Source organism: Oryzias melastigma, unplaced genomic scaffold, assembly GCF_002922805.2.
Source record: "Oryzias melastigma strain HK-1 unplaced genomic scaffold, ASM292280v2 sc00326, whole genome shotgun sequence".
NCBI classification, from domain to species: Eukaryota; Metazoa; Chordata; class Actinopteri; order Beloniformes; family Adrianichthyidae; genus Oryzias; species Oryzias melastigma.
The window spans coordinates 17,635-31,981 of NW_023416930.1; the positions used below are offsets into that span (position 1 = coordinate 17,635).

At 38.5% G+C, this 14,347-nt stretch overlaps 1 long non-coding RNA gene across 1 annotated transcript in view; it reads left to right on the forward strand.

The window, feature by feature from the left end:
- Nucleotides 1-5,515: 5,515 nt before the first annotated feature.
- LOC112138494 overlaps nucleotides 5,516-14,347 on the forward strand; it is a 19,398-nt gene continuing 10,566 nt past the window's right edge. The window contains exon 1 of the long non-coding RNA XR_002917792.2: nucleotides 5,516-5,663. This is a non-coding gene — a long non-coding RNA (uncharacterized LOC112138494). The remainder of the gene's footprint in view (nucleotides 5,664-14,347) is intronic.

Below are 14,347 nucleotides of genomic sequence, written 5' to 3' on the forward strand. Positions count from 1 at the left end.
AGAAAACATGAATCAATCACAGAACTGCAGATTTAAATGGACAAACAATTGCAGCACATTTCTGACCCATAGAGCAGCAGCTCCTTATCAAAAGGTTGGAGGAGGTCAAACTATGATGGACTGACACAGACCTGGTTCTGGTGCTTATTTACTGAGCTTGGATCAGCACCAGGTCTTTCATTTCACATAGTGTTTAGGTCGGCTTTTGGTTCTCAGTCCGTATGCTTCTAAAGACAAATGGTAAATGGCGTATACTTGTATAGCGCTTTCTACCCTCCTTCGAGGGCCCAGGGCACTTCACAGTCACAGACCCATTCACCCATCCACACACACATTCACACACTGGTGGTGGCTCCGCTGCCAAACACTGGCGCCAACCTCCCACCAGAGGCAATTCGGGTTCAGTGTCTTGCCCAAGGACACTTCAACACACATGGGCGGGCAAGGCGGGAGTCGAACCCGCTCACTTCTGATCAGGAGTCGACCGCCTTACCGCTGCTCCCAGCAAAAATCTTTGCTGGGTTAGATAGAAGAGCCTCTGCAGGTAGTTTTATACAAGACTGGGGGCGGGGCTAAAGGGTTAAAAGAAGCACTATGTTTATAGATCCACTGAATAACTAAACTTATTTTTTTTAATTTCCGTCTGGAAGAATGAAAATCATAAGCAGGTTTGTTCTGATGAGCTCTGGGGTCAGTGTTGATGCGAAAAAAATCAAACTCTAGCTGCATAAAAGCCATTTTCTGAAAAGATCAGTTGAAACACAACTTTAGTCATGCTGAACTGTTAATAAAGACACTGAATAAGTTGCTAGTTGATTCCTCACCTAGACTACTTTACTGCTCAGGAGATCAGTGGTCCAGGTTGTAAGAGTGTCTCAGTCTTCTGTTCTCCTGAATGATTAACTAGGTTCCTTCTGAGGACATTCCTCTGTGTGAATCAGTTTCCAATGTGAACCAGAGTCTGTGAGTCAGAAACTGGACTTTACTGGTTCAGCAGATGTAAAGTGTTAGCTGCAGTGAGGATGCAGTAGCTGCAGACCAAAGCATGAGGGAGGACCTCTGTCTTACAGTCCTCATACATGTCCTGCACTGCTCTCACATAGTTCTGTCACTCCAGACTTCCTCATACAATACCATAGTTCCTCTCTGGACACTCTGTCATAAACTTTCTCCAGATCTACAAAGACACAGTGGAGCTCTCTCTGATTTTCTCTGTACTTCGCTATCAACATCCTCAAAGCAAATGTTGGATCAGTAGTGCTCTTTCTTGGCATGAAACCGTACTGAAGCTCACAAATGTTTACAGTGTTTTTACATCTATCCACACAGTTGTTGTAAAAAAAAATGCTGAATTGATCACCATGCACCACCTGACAAGTTACTGCAAAAAATCTTTTCATTTCTGAGCTTCATCAAATGTTCTGAGTTGTCTTCAACACAGAAATGAAATCCAAAATTATTTCTAAATTCACATTTCTGTGCTAATTTAATGAATCAATTAAAGTTTCTAAAAGTTCCTGAAAATCCATCTCTGATAATGTCCTCTTATGCTAGATTCCACAGGGCAGCTGCAGCTTCAAACACACTCCTACAAACAATTTCGACTTCGCGGAAGCAACTGTCCTCCACTTTGCGTCGGTCGGTTCAGGCCTCCGCGTCGTGCGTTAATTTCTCATAATGCACACTTCGTCGGGTATTATCCCTTACTTACAATGGTCATTTACAAAATAAATAAATATTCAAAATATTCATAATATTCATAATATTCAAAAATATTATGAACATTTAGTACCTTATTCTTGTTATTTATTCAGTTTAGCTCATTTTTTCACAAAAAGCGAACTATTTGATCCGTGATGAGGCTTGTTGTCACGGTGATATGGAACACGGAGCCGGAATCTGACACAGACCTCAGTTGTAACAGTAAAGTGTTGGACTTTTGAAAAAAAGACCCGGACAGATGTGGATTTTTTTCTTCTTTTTCTGAAGTTAAGCCTTTAGTGAGCAGCTAGAACACAAATGGAACACAATCAGCTTCCGTCTCTGTTTCACTTCACGGCAGGTTTGGTAGACCTCGCTCTTCTGAGCTGCTCTAAACGCTGCCCTCTTGTAGTGAGACAGAAGACTACACCTTTCATGGCGAGTGCTGTGTTTAGGAGAAGAACTCATTTTAAAAACAAATTACCAAAGTTAAGCTGATCATTATGGGGCGGGGGGTTGACTAATTTGTTAATATGTCCTCATTTACCTTACAAAAGGAAAGCAATATTAATGCTGATCGTTACAATAAGTTAAATAAAGCATCAGTTCAGAGAGAAAGTTCCCATCTTACCAATTGTTTTTGTCCAGATGAAGGAAAAATATGTTTTAAAGAAACCTGCACAGTGATATAGAACGTTTGGTCTGTGTGACCGGAACTTATCATCTAGGTGTGCATTATCACTTTTTAATCCACCCGGACCAAGGTATAATGCACTTTAACAGTTGGTCTGGGACCAGAGATGCAAATTTCATTTCGTTCCTGTAGTGAAATGACAATAAAGAATCCTTGAATCCTTGAGGATGTCTTCTACAATTGGATAATGATCATAAAAACACTCTACAAAATCCACGCTGTCTTCCATTAAGAGGAGAGACTGAAGGTTTTGCAGTGACCTTCCCAATCCCCTGACCTCAACATCATTGAAAATCTATGGATAGACCTGAAAAGAGCAGAGTGTAACAAACATCACAGAAGTCTGAAAGAACTGGAAGACTTTTGTAAAGAAAACTGGATGAAGATACCTCAAACAAGAATTGAGAGACTTGAAAGTGTTTACAAGCAGTGATACTTGTCAAGGTACTAACTCTGCAATGTGCACAAACTTTTACACACACCATTATTATTATTTTTGTTATACTGAAAGGAGAAATTATGGAAATAAAGCCTATTTTTCTGACATATTAAAGAAAGTCTTACCTATAAACTGAAGCCTTTAGAAGATGTTTTCAATCTTTCCTTGGGTTCTTTATGTACAATAATATAACATTTTACCTGGGATGTTCAAACTTTTAATCCCCACTGTATGCAGGGCTCTAGACTGAATGTTTGTACTGGTTGCACCAGTGCACCCAACTTTTTTTCTTAGGTGAACCAGCACAAAAGTTTGGTGCACCGACCCTCTCGACCTCGTTGCTATTAATACAGATCGTTCTTTTTTATTTTTTATCAATTATCTTCATTAAGAATTGAAAAAATGATTTACTGACAAACTGTAAAACATAAAGCACTTAATTTAAAACAGAGTTCTACAATAATGATAAACTACTAAATTTATATAGTTTATAAAAATAAATAAAATTGTGCATTTTGAAAAAGCTTAAATTTGTGACAGCAAGTGAAATGGGTGAACCTAAGTCTCCTTGCTCTGCTCCATTCTGAAGCATCCACTTGTAGACAAATAGATCCATGAACGTCTTTGTTTTCCTGGTCTGAGCTGGATCTGGATCTAAACTGTAACTGTGATATCGCTCACTATCTTTGTTACACGCTAATGTTAGCTTGGGGTGTGAGGGGCTGTAAGCTAGTGAGACAGCGAGTAAACAAAGATTTCATCAGATATCAGCGTGAGGGTTACTTTACACCAACAGTCCCGCCCAAAACTCCAAGAGGAATGTCTAATGAACTCCTGTCGCTCTGCAGAAACTATGTCCTAGAAAATGACAAGATTTTGGCTTAAAACAGCAGAATCATAATTAAAAGATCATTTTAAAACAGTTTGAAAACAAATCAAATATAGTTGGAGTAGGACTTTAAAATGCTGAAACTTCAATTAAAAAAAATATAAAAATAAAAACTCGTAAACATTTTGTGATCAATGCAGAGTCATTGATTGTGATTTTTGAACAGTTTTTTTGTTTTTTGAAACAGTTATGTTTTTATTTTTTAGAATCGTTTTGGTTTGTGGAATTTTGTTATGATTTCTAAAACTTTGTTTTTTATTATTTGATTTTCCTATTTAATTGTTATCTTTATAATGTTTTGCATTGATGAATTTGTTTATGTGATTTAACCCTCAGGGCCACCGTAGTTAACCCTAAAACACCAATAATGTTGCAGTGAATAAATATCTTTCTGGCTTGCCATAAATCTTCTGCATTCTCAATATCACCGTGTATCAGCTGATTCTGACGTGGAAAAAAGCGTCTTTTCTTTCCACTTTGCTCCGATATCCACAATATTACTAACTTAGAGCACTCATAATGAGAGCGCTGCAGCATGAAGCTGCTTTTCTCCGCTGCAGTGTCCTCCGATAATCGTGGATTACACAAACACTTCATAACTGCACAGAGCTGCGTATCAGCGTGAGGCTCGTTTACTCCACTTCAGAATCCACTGGAATTACACTCATTGTGTTAACGGTAGATGAAAGAATGTAGCCTAAACACTGGAGCTAAATGAGCTAAAGCTCCGGTGTTGAAGGATTTGAACAGACTGTTTTCATTCATTCCACCAGCCGCCATGAAAGTTCTGGTCCAGCTGGACCTGCAGCTCCACTGAGCTGTGATGGAAACGTCCTGAGAGTCTCAAGGAGGAAGTTTGTTGTCAGTTTGGAGCTTTGGCAGACGTCCACTAGATTAGAGTCATTCAGATGCTGGAGCTTCATGTTGGTGTCAGCTGAAGTCAGGAAGTCATTTCTGACAGTGGACTTGTGTTCAGAAGAACCCACTTCACAGTCAGTACTGACAGCAGAACCATCAGAACTCTGCAGTCTGTAGACCAGCTAACAAACTGAAGAAGATCCTGAAGGATTTCTGGGATCAGAAAAGGAACTTTAGGAGCAGCAGACACAGTGGACAGAATGACTAGTAACTGACTTGGACCTGTTCATGTCCAAACACACACGGGTTCTTTAGAAGCTCCAGAACTGAATCAGCTGAAACACTCAGACTAACATCAGAGCCATCAGCAGCTCCTCTGCAGGACCACATTCAGACATTTTGGATCCTACACTCATTAAAAAAAGATTCTTGTACTTTCAGTAAACAGTCATATCCGTGTTTCCACAGCTGTGATGAATATCATGTGACACTATATGCAATGTTGATAAGAAATGAAATAATTATATTTACAGACTCATTTAGGCGACACATAAATGTATACATTTGATTTCTTGAAACAGCCTCCAGTGTACTGACTCAGGAGACAACACTGGTCCCTCTGGACCTTCTTAATAAAAGTCTCAAGGCATCATTGTAAGTCACTTTAGTCTCTGAAGGCTGACCAAAGGTGTGCAGTTGACTGTTTACCACAGGACCTCCAACCATGCAGCCACTTCTACACCATTGTTTGATATTTTCCTCATCAGTTGAGTTGATTGTGTGATGATGATTGATCTGAAACTGATCTGGTTCAGTAATGATCTTGTAAATCTGATCAAACTCTGTTTACTTGCTGGAACTCCAGCTGTCATCACTGCTCCTGAACACACTTTTCTGTCTGATTTCAGGTTGAGAGGCTGCAGTTTGTCAGAGATCAGCTGTGAAGTTCTGGTTTCAGTTCTGAAGAACAACCCGTCCAGACTGACAGAACTGGACCTGAGTGGAAACAGAATCCAGGATTCCGGATTTCTTCATCTGCGTGGTTTTCTGGAGAGTCCAGACTGCAGACTGCTGACTCTGAGGTCAGTAAATGAGCTGAACTCCCTGAAGGATGAGAAGAAGGTTTCAGGTGAAGAACTTTCTGATGTTTCACTGGAAGATTTTCTGAACATTTTCTGGATCACAGCTTGGAGTCAGTTCAGCCATCTGATGAATTTCTCTACAACCTTTCCTTGATCCCATGACCTTTTCCAACAAGGTCAAGGAAAAGAGGAAAAGGAGACAGGAGGGAATGTTTCCACCATGCTGATGTGTCTCCTGCTTTTCTGTCTCTTCTTTACTTCCTGTTTCTGCATCACTGCAGATCTACTTCCAGAATATCTGGAAATGACTGAAGGAAAACAAAGATTTACAAACTCAAGCAGATCACTTTGATTGATTCATACATTTAAAAATCTTCATGTTGATTCTAAAAGGAGGAAATTTGAGGTGGATTTTTCCAAATAACACAGAAAGAAACACTGGTAGCTCATCGTGTTTTGTCTAAAGATAAAACCAGATTGATTTGTCACTTTACAAAGTTGATAACCAATCAAAATTGAAAATTTCTCCCCCCCTGTTACAACATGAAATGACTGTCAACTATCTGTCAATCAAACATTGTGCTGCACTGTCCTTCATTGGAGTAGACTGTCAGAGAGCCAGGCTGGCAGTAATGACAGGTGGAGCTCAGTCACACCACTAAACTGCAGAAAAGATTCATTATCATGAAGAGTAGAGAATTGACTTCTGTTTGACTAATGTGAAAATGTGGTGGACAGAGCAACCAAAAATCAGGACAGGATGGAAAATATGGAGAAAAGTTGATTACTGATTGTTTAAATATGTTTAAAATAACCACACTGAGCCCTTAAAAGAGGTCAACTAAACAACAAGGAAACCTCAGACTTGTAGTTAAACAACAAACTCAGTAACATGAAAGAACCCTGTAACAAAGTAACATGAACAGAACTGACCTCACTTATTGGACACTAAAGGGGAACATATATAGTGGGAGATCAAACCACTCAAGACACACAAGGAGGAACTGAAAAAGACAAACTTTAACTATAAACAATATTCAAACACATTAATTTAACCTGCTAAGTGTAGACTAAATCTAACATGCAGCATGCAGTGACCCTACAGAAATTTCTGAAAAAATAATGGTACATACATACCGAATGCAATTCATGCAAGAAATTCGCGTTCCCCGCCCCTTTTTCACCTCGCGGTGAATTCGATGAATGTGTTCCTGAAGCTGCGGCCGCATGTGGGAGGAGCTACCAGCTCTGTCTGTGGACGTCTCACTTAGAATGAATGGAAGACACATATAATGCTGTGGAATAAGGTTTATTTATTGTGAAGTTTTCTACACAAACATCAGTAATCATGTCTCCATGTTAGTTATGATTATTATTATAAGATTTTCCGGTACATGGGGCTGTGTCTGGATGACGTCTGGGTGTCTCTGTCTTTGAGCTTGAAGGCTCTCTATTTCATATTAGTTTGAGGGGGAAATAAAATTAGGAGACCTTTTTCCTTTTTTTAAATGCTTAATGAGACCCAAACTGGCAACCCCCGCAGCATCTCTGCCAGCTTACGGAGCGAATGAGCTTCACCGCGGGATCGAAAGCCGCTGATCTATTGGGCACCGATTGGGTTTCCGGTGCCAATACGGTTCTTTGGTTTCAGTTCCTAGTCTGTGCTAATTTTTGTACTTGGCTCTCCGCCCCGCGCTTCCTGGTACCCGCTCCTAGCTCTATCTGGCTCGGTGTCTCAGCTCCCCGCATGCGCTCTGCGGTCCTCGGTTTCCGCCCCACGGCGGTGCCTGCCCAATTCGCGCCTCGCCACTCAAATGGAGCTGCTAGCAGACCTTTGCGCCGTGAGGTTTGAATTTCCCTCAGTGCGTCTGGAATCCGTGTATCATTTATTCATTCGTTTTTCAACTTAAAGTCCAAAACGAAATAACGAAAATCAAGCCATTTTTAGTTTTTTCGTTTTGCACACCAAAACAAAAATCGGATAATGGGACTTTGATTTCGTGTTTTGTAATTTCGTTTTTGACACAGGGGGAACCCTGAAGTAGTTTGCGCTGATTCTTATTGTGAAAATCTGCTGCACTGCTTGCGCTATAGCTGTCTTTCGTCAAGGGAAAGGGATGATTTTATTCTTGTTTTGTGACCGTAAAAGGAAAATCAGAGACCGGAGGACATGATAATACACCCGTTCCAGGTAAGAATCAGTTATATTATTTTTTTTCAGTCTGTCTCTGACGATGTGAGTTTGCTACTTTGACAAGCTAACTGTTGCTGACTCCAAGACGGGGCATGCACAGAGTTCTAATGCAGACGTGAACAGGTTTAGTCGTGGTGAAAACGTCCCAGAAACATGCTCCGAGCCTCGGGTACCTTCCTCCCTACAGGCGAGGAGTCCCCAGTAAATGAAGCCGCACTTTCTGCTGCTTTGATGACACTGTAAATGTCCGTTTTACCTGTAGCTATTTCCTGGGGTTATTAAACCCATGATGTAGTTAAATATGAGAAGTTGTTGGCTGTACATTCAATGAAAAGCTCTGATCAGCAGTGTCAACACTGTCAGAATGTTGGTGACGGAGCTCGCGGCGTCCCACATGTCTGGAATGTGCTGCTAGCGCTAGCATCAGACACCGCAGATCAGCGACAGAAACTGAGCTTTGTTTCTCTAATTTAAGACAAGAAACACGAAATATGAAACAGTCGTCGTGGAAGAATGTACCAATGGACAATAAATAGTTATCAGAAAAATTGATATAATTTCTGGCAGGGAAAACACAATTGTCAAAACAGCAGTAGATAATAAATTAAATGCTGTGTGTTGTTATATTATTGCAAAATAATTTTATCAAATCTTTTATTTATTGAGATAAAAATTTATTTTCTTTTTTAGCCATTATAGTGTTTTGAATGTCATTAAAATGCATATACATAAACTATACTTAAAATGATTAGCTAGAATATTATTTCAAATACTGTGATGAGTTAAAATGTGTTATTTTGTGTCCAACATTTTTTAGCCAAATCATTCCTGTTTTTACAAATAGCCCCTAAAATATCCTGTAAAACAAGTGAATTTATCCTGGGAAGTGATTAAAATGTTTATGAGTAATGCAGCGATGTGTGTTTTTGCTGAAGGTATTAAATGTGACCAACAAGAATTTCTCTCTTTTTTTTTTGTGCTCGATTACACTAAAAATATGTGCAAATAACATCAGCCAAAATAGAAACCACTCAGAATAATATCTGCTCAAATGAAAAGTGAATATTTTCAATAATACATTAAATAGTTAGGGATTATTCAAATTTATATTTAGATTTGTGAACGATCTAAGTGAGTTACCTTTTATTATTTATGTACAATTGTGTCAAACAGCTTTCAGCTGTCAGCTTTGCCGTTCGCCATTTAGTCTGACGTCCTCGTGAAAAGGGTCTTTTAATGATTATATTCCACATAAATCTGTCCTAGTGATTTGTCCTTGTTCTATATTCTATAGTGAGATTACTTTAGTCTACGTTGTACTTCCTCGCAGAGCTGCCCTCTGTTCTTCTGGCAGAAACTGTTCTGGAACTTTGCTTCTACAAACTTCGCCTGCAAGAATAAAAAACACATTTTAACTTACAGTATTTGAAATAATATTCTAGCTAATCATTTTAAGTATAGTTTATGTATATGCATTTAAATGACATTCAAAACACTATGATGGCAACAAAAGAAAATAAATCTTTAAATTAATAAATAGAAGATTCAATAAAACAATTTTGCAATGAAAACAACAAATATACAGTAAAAAATGCCTAATTATCCAAGTCACATTTATCATAACACAAAATAAAACATTTAAAAAGAATTTATTGGCTACTACTGTTGTGACAAATGTGTTTTCCCTGGTAGAATTCATATCCATGTTTCTGATAACTATTTATTGTCCATTGGTACATTCTTCCACGACGACTGTTTCATATTTCGTGTTTCTTCAGTTTCTGTCGCTGATCTGCGGTGTCTGATGTTAGCGCTAGCTAGCTAGCAGCCCATTCCAGACATGTGGAGGACGCCGCGAGCTCCGTCACCAACATTCTGACAATGTTGACACTGCTGATCAGAGCTTTTCATTGAATGTACAGCCAACAACTTCTCATATTTAACTACATCATGGGTTTAATAACCAGGAAATAGCTGCAGGTAAAAACGGACATTTACAGTCTCATCAAAGCAGCAGAAAGTGCGGCTTCATTTACTGGGGACTCCTCGCCTGTAGGGAGGATGGTACCCGAGGCTCGGAGCATGTTTCTGGGACGTTTTCACCACGGACGACTAAACCTGTTCACGTCTCCATTAGAACTCTGTGCATGCCCCGTCTTGGAGTCAGCAACAGCTAGCTTGTCAAAGTAGCAAACTCACATCGTCAGAGACATATAACTGAAAAAATAATATGACTGATTCCTACCTGGAACGGGTGTATTATCATGTCCTCCGGTCTCTGATTGTCCTTTTACTGTCACGAAACAATAATAAAATGATCCTTTTCCTTTGATGAAAGACAGCTATAGCGCAAGCAGGGCAGCAGATTTTCACAAATAAGAATCTCCGCAAACTACTTCCAGGTTCCCCCTGTGTCAAAAACGGGATTACGAAACATGAAATCGAAGTCTCGATATCCAATTTTCGTTTTTTCGTTTTGGATTTTGAATTGAAAAACGAAAAAAAAAAACAGTTGTTTTTTTCGTTTTTTCATTTTCGATTTTAAGTTTAAAAACGAATGAACAAATGATACATGGATTGTCTGGGCCATTGAAAAACATTGGGGCTTGTCACTTCTGCTATGGAAGCCCAAACTGTTCTTAATTATATAAACAAATACAACATTATTTAATCAAGCAACACTCCAATAAAAGTCTTTTCAATAAATAATTGACCATTTTATTATGAAATACATCTCATTTTTACTTTAAAACATAATTTTTATGTTAAAAACATTTCATAATAAAAATATATATAATAATTTTTTTTTCATGTTGGATATTATTATAATCATGTGAGGTTTTTTTTGTAAAAGCTTGTATTTCAAAATTACTGTTTTCCAAAGTGTCCTTTTTATTTCACAATGCTGTTTTTCAGAGCGACGTATTTATTTCATGATGAGCTTTTTCCGAATAATAACTCTGTCTGTCATTCAAACCAGACAAGGCGGGGACACGTTTGTGATTGGCTACTCCTTTAATCAGACATTAGCAGCAGCACCAACTACATCGATCGAGTGTTCCTTCAGCGAACGTGATGGTGCAGTACACACTCCTCAACAATAGGTGGGAGTATGCAACTCAGCGCAACCAGTCTCCCAGTCTCCTACAAAAACGTTCAATACCCACGTTTGTCCACAGGTAAAAACGTAGCAGTTTCACAAAAAACGGGTCTAAATTGTGGAATTGCTACGTCTCATTCTCTCATTCATTTCTACGGAGGTGCGCCGGATCACGTGACTGATCACGTGGCTTTTGAGTTTCTGCATGTTGCTAGCAAAAACACGGTGGGATATTCACTCTTTTTCGGTGGAAAATTCCTCAGAATAAAATATTTTGTGGACTAATCTTTATTTTGCCAATATTTCTAGTGAGAAATGCACCCGTTACTATCAGGATATACATTTATTTTGGACATACAGTTCGTAGTTTGTCTGTTTTGCTGGACTTCTCCCCAAAACGGGGCTCCAAAGTCGTGGAATATCAGCGTTTCCGGTGCACGGAACGATCCCGGAACCGGATGATCAGTAGGATTTGGTGACCCGACCCACGTCGGTGCCGCGTCAAGGTTTGGGTTAGAGTAGGTTCGGACAAACCGCCCGGACCCTTTTTTAATTCGGCCCCGAATGACTCCCGTAAAGCTAGAATGTGATAACACTGACTATTTCCGGTCGAGGACGATCAAAAGTTTAAAAGTTTCCAGAAACGAAGATTCTCAACCATAAAAATAATGTTCCTTTATTTTCTCCCTCATAAACAAACACGAATGTCGGTTAGTTTAAGTGACAATAACGAGGATGCTTTCAGACTAAATGAAGAAAGAAAAAAAATGTTCATTTTAATTGTGCGACACACAGTAGAGCAGGAGTCTAGGCATACAAGTCGATTTCAGAAGATCAGCCAATGAACGTTTAGATCCCACCCACTTTCAGTGATTGACAGACAGAGTTATTATTCGGAAAAAGCTCATCATGAAATAAATACGTCGTTCTGAAAAACAGCATTGTGAAATAAAAAGGACACTTTGGAAAACAGTAATTTTGAAATACAAGCTTTTACAAAAAAAACCTCACATGATTATAATAATAACCAACATGAAAAAAAAATTATTATGATATATATTTTTATTATGAAATGTTTTTAACATAAAAATTATGTTTTAAAGTAAAAATGAAATATATTTCATAATAAAATGGTCCATTTAAATTTTAATGAAATGTATTTCATAATAAAGTGGTCAATTATTTATTGAAAAGGCTTTTATTGGAGTGTTGCTTGATTAAATAATGTTGTATCTATTTATATAATTAAGAACAGTTTGGGCTTCCATATTCTGCAGCCTGAGTCGTGTTCAGTGTGAATGCACCTGAAGACCCCCCAAGGAGTGATTTTTGTGCCACCATATTTCAAGCAAAAGTCACAGTTTTAGATGCAAATTTTCTAAATTGCAAACAAAAAGTGTAGTGTTAAGAAAAATATGATAATTTGTAAATAAATATATTTAGTGTCTTCCAAAAACTTTATTTTTGCTTTCAAAATATTTTTTAATATTAATATAATATTAATATTTGCTTTTCAAAATTTTTGCGTTTGCAGCACAAAGGTTTTTAGATGTGTAGTACCTCGTCTCACTCTCGCCCTATCTTTGATTTTTCTTTCAAAATTTTCTCTCAGCAAAGTTTCAATCTTCAGTCAGTCTTTATGGAAGAGATCAGTTCAAGTTTAGAAAATAACTTTTTACTGACAAACTGATGAAAAAGAGAATCTAGAAAAGCTCTACAGCTGTTTGAAAAACTGATGATTGTTTGATATTTTCCTCATGAGTTGAGTTGATTGTGTGATGATGATTGATCTGAAACTGATCTGTTTCAATAATGATCTTGTAAATCTGATCAAACTCTGTTTACTTGCTGGAACTCCAGCTGTCATCACTGCTCCTGAACACACTTTTCTGTCTGATTTCAGGTTGAGAGGCTGCAGTTTGTCAAAGATCAGCTGTGAAGTTCTGGGCGCAGTTCTGAAGAACAACCCGTCCAGACTGACAGAACTGGACCTGAGCGAGAACAACATCCAGGATTCAGGATTTCTTCATCTGCATGGTTTTCTGGAGAGTGCAGACTGCAGACTCTGAGGTCAGTAAATGAGCTGAACTCCCTGAAGGATGAGAAGAAGGTTTCAGGTGAAGAACTTTCTGATGTTTCACTGGAAGATTTTCTGAACATTTTCTGGATCACAGCTTGGAGTCAGTTCAGCCGTCTGATAAATTTCTCTACAACCTTTCCTTGATCCCATGACCTTTTCCAACAAGGTCAAGGAAAAAAGGAAAAGGAGACAGGAGGGAATGTTTCCACCATGCTGATGTGTCTCCTGCTTTTCTGTCTCTTCTTTACTTCCTGTTTCTGCTTCACTGCAGATCTACTTCCAGAATATCTGGAAATGACTGAAGGAAAACAAAGATTTACAAACTCAAGCAGATCACTTTGATTGATTCATGTTTTTTAAAATATATTTTTCTTGGTTCTAAAAGGTGAAACAATGAGGAATATTATTCCAAACAGCACAGAAATAAACACTCTAGATCAGGTTCTCAGACTCGTCTCTCATGCTACCGGTAGTTCACTGTGATGTGTCTATAAATAAGAACCAGTTTGATTCCTCACTTGGTAAAGTTGATCACCAACCAAATTTGCAAATGTCCCGTCCCTCTGTCCAAAGATGACTCGACTGTTTGTCAACTAGCTGTCAGTCAAACATTGCTGTGCGGTCTGTCATTAGAGTAGACTGTCAGACAGAGAGCTAGGCTGGCAGTAATGACAGGTGGAGCTCACTCACATCAGTAAATGGTAATAAAAGAAATCATTTTCATGAACAGTGGGAAGTTGACTTTTGCTTCACCAATGTAAAAAATAAGTGTGTGTTTAATTGGAGGAGCGAGCGTGGTTGTGAGAATAAGATGTAACGTTTAAGGTCATTCTACCTGCAGAGAAAACAGATTCACCCTGATTTATGTGTTCATAATTCTTGATTTGTAACTCATACATTACATGTTGTAGATAACTGCAAAAATCACAAAATTAAAAAAAAATACAGTTAACACATTCACAACTTACAATTACACCAGCTTAAAACAAACTACACGCACAAATCTTTAAAAATACACACGAATAGCTTGTAATCAAGAACTACACATGCACAGATCGTGGTGAGTCTATTTTCTCTCCATGTTACTCGACTGTCCACAGCAACTTTTTGCTGGACTTTCTGATGGACAGCAGACTGCACAGAAAAGATGAAAAGAACTGAAGACTCATCTTCAAAAACAACAGTCTCTTTTCACTGAACAGATGAAGAAATCCATCAACAAAATCATCATTTAAAGTGACACATTCTGACCAACAAGAAGTCCTTCACTGATGGAGGGATCATCAAAGAGACGATGACCGTCGTGGTGG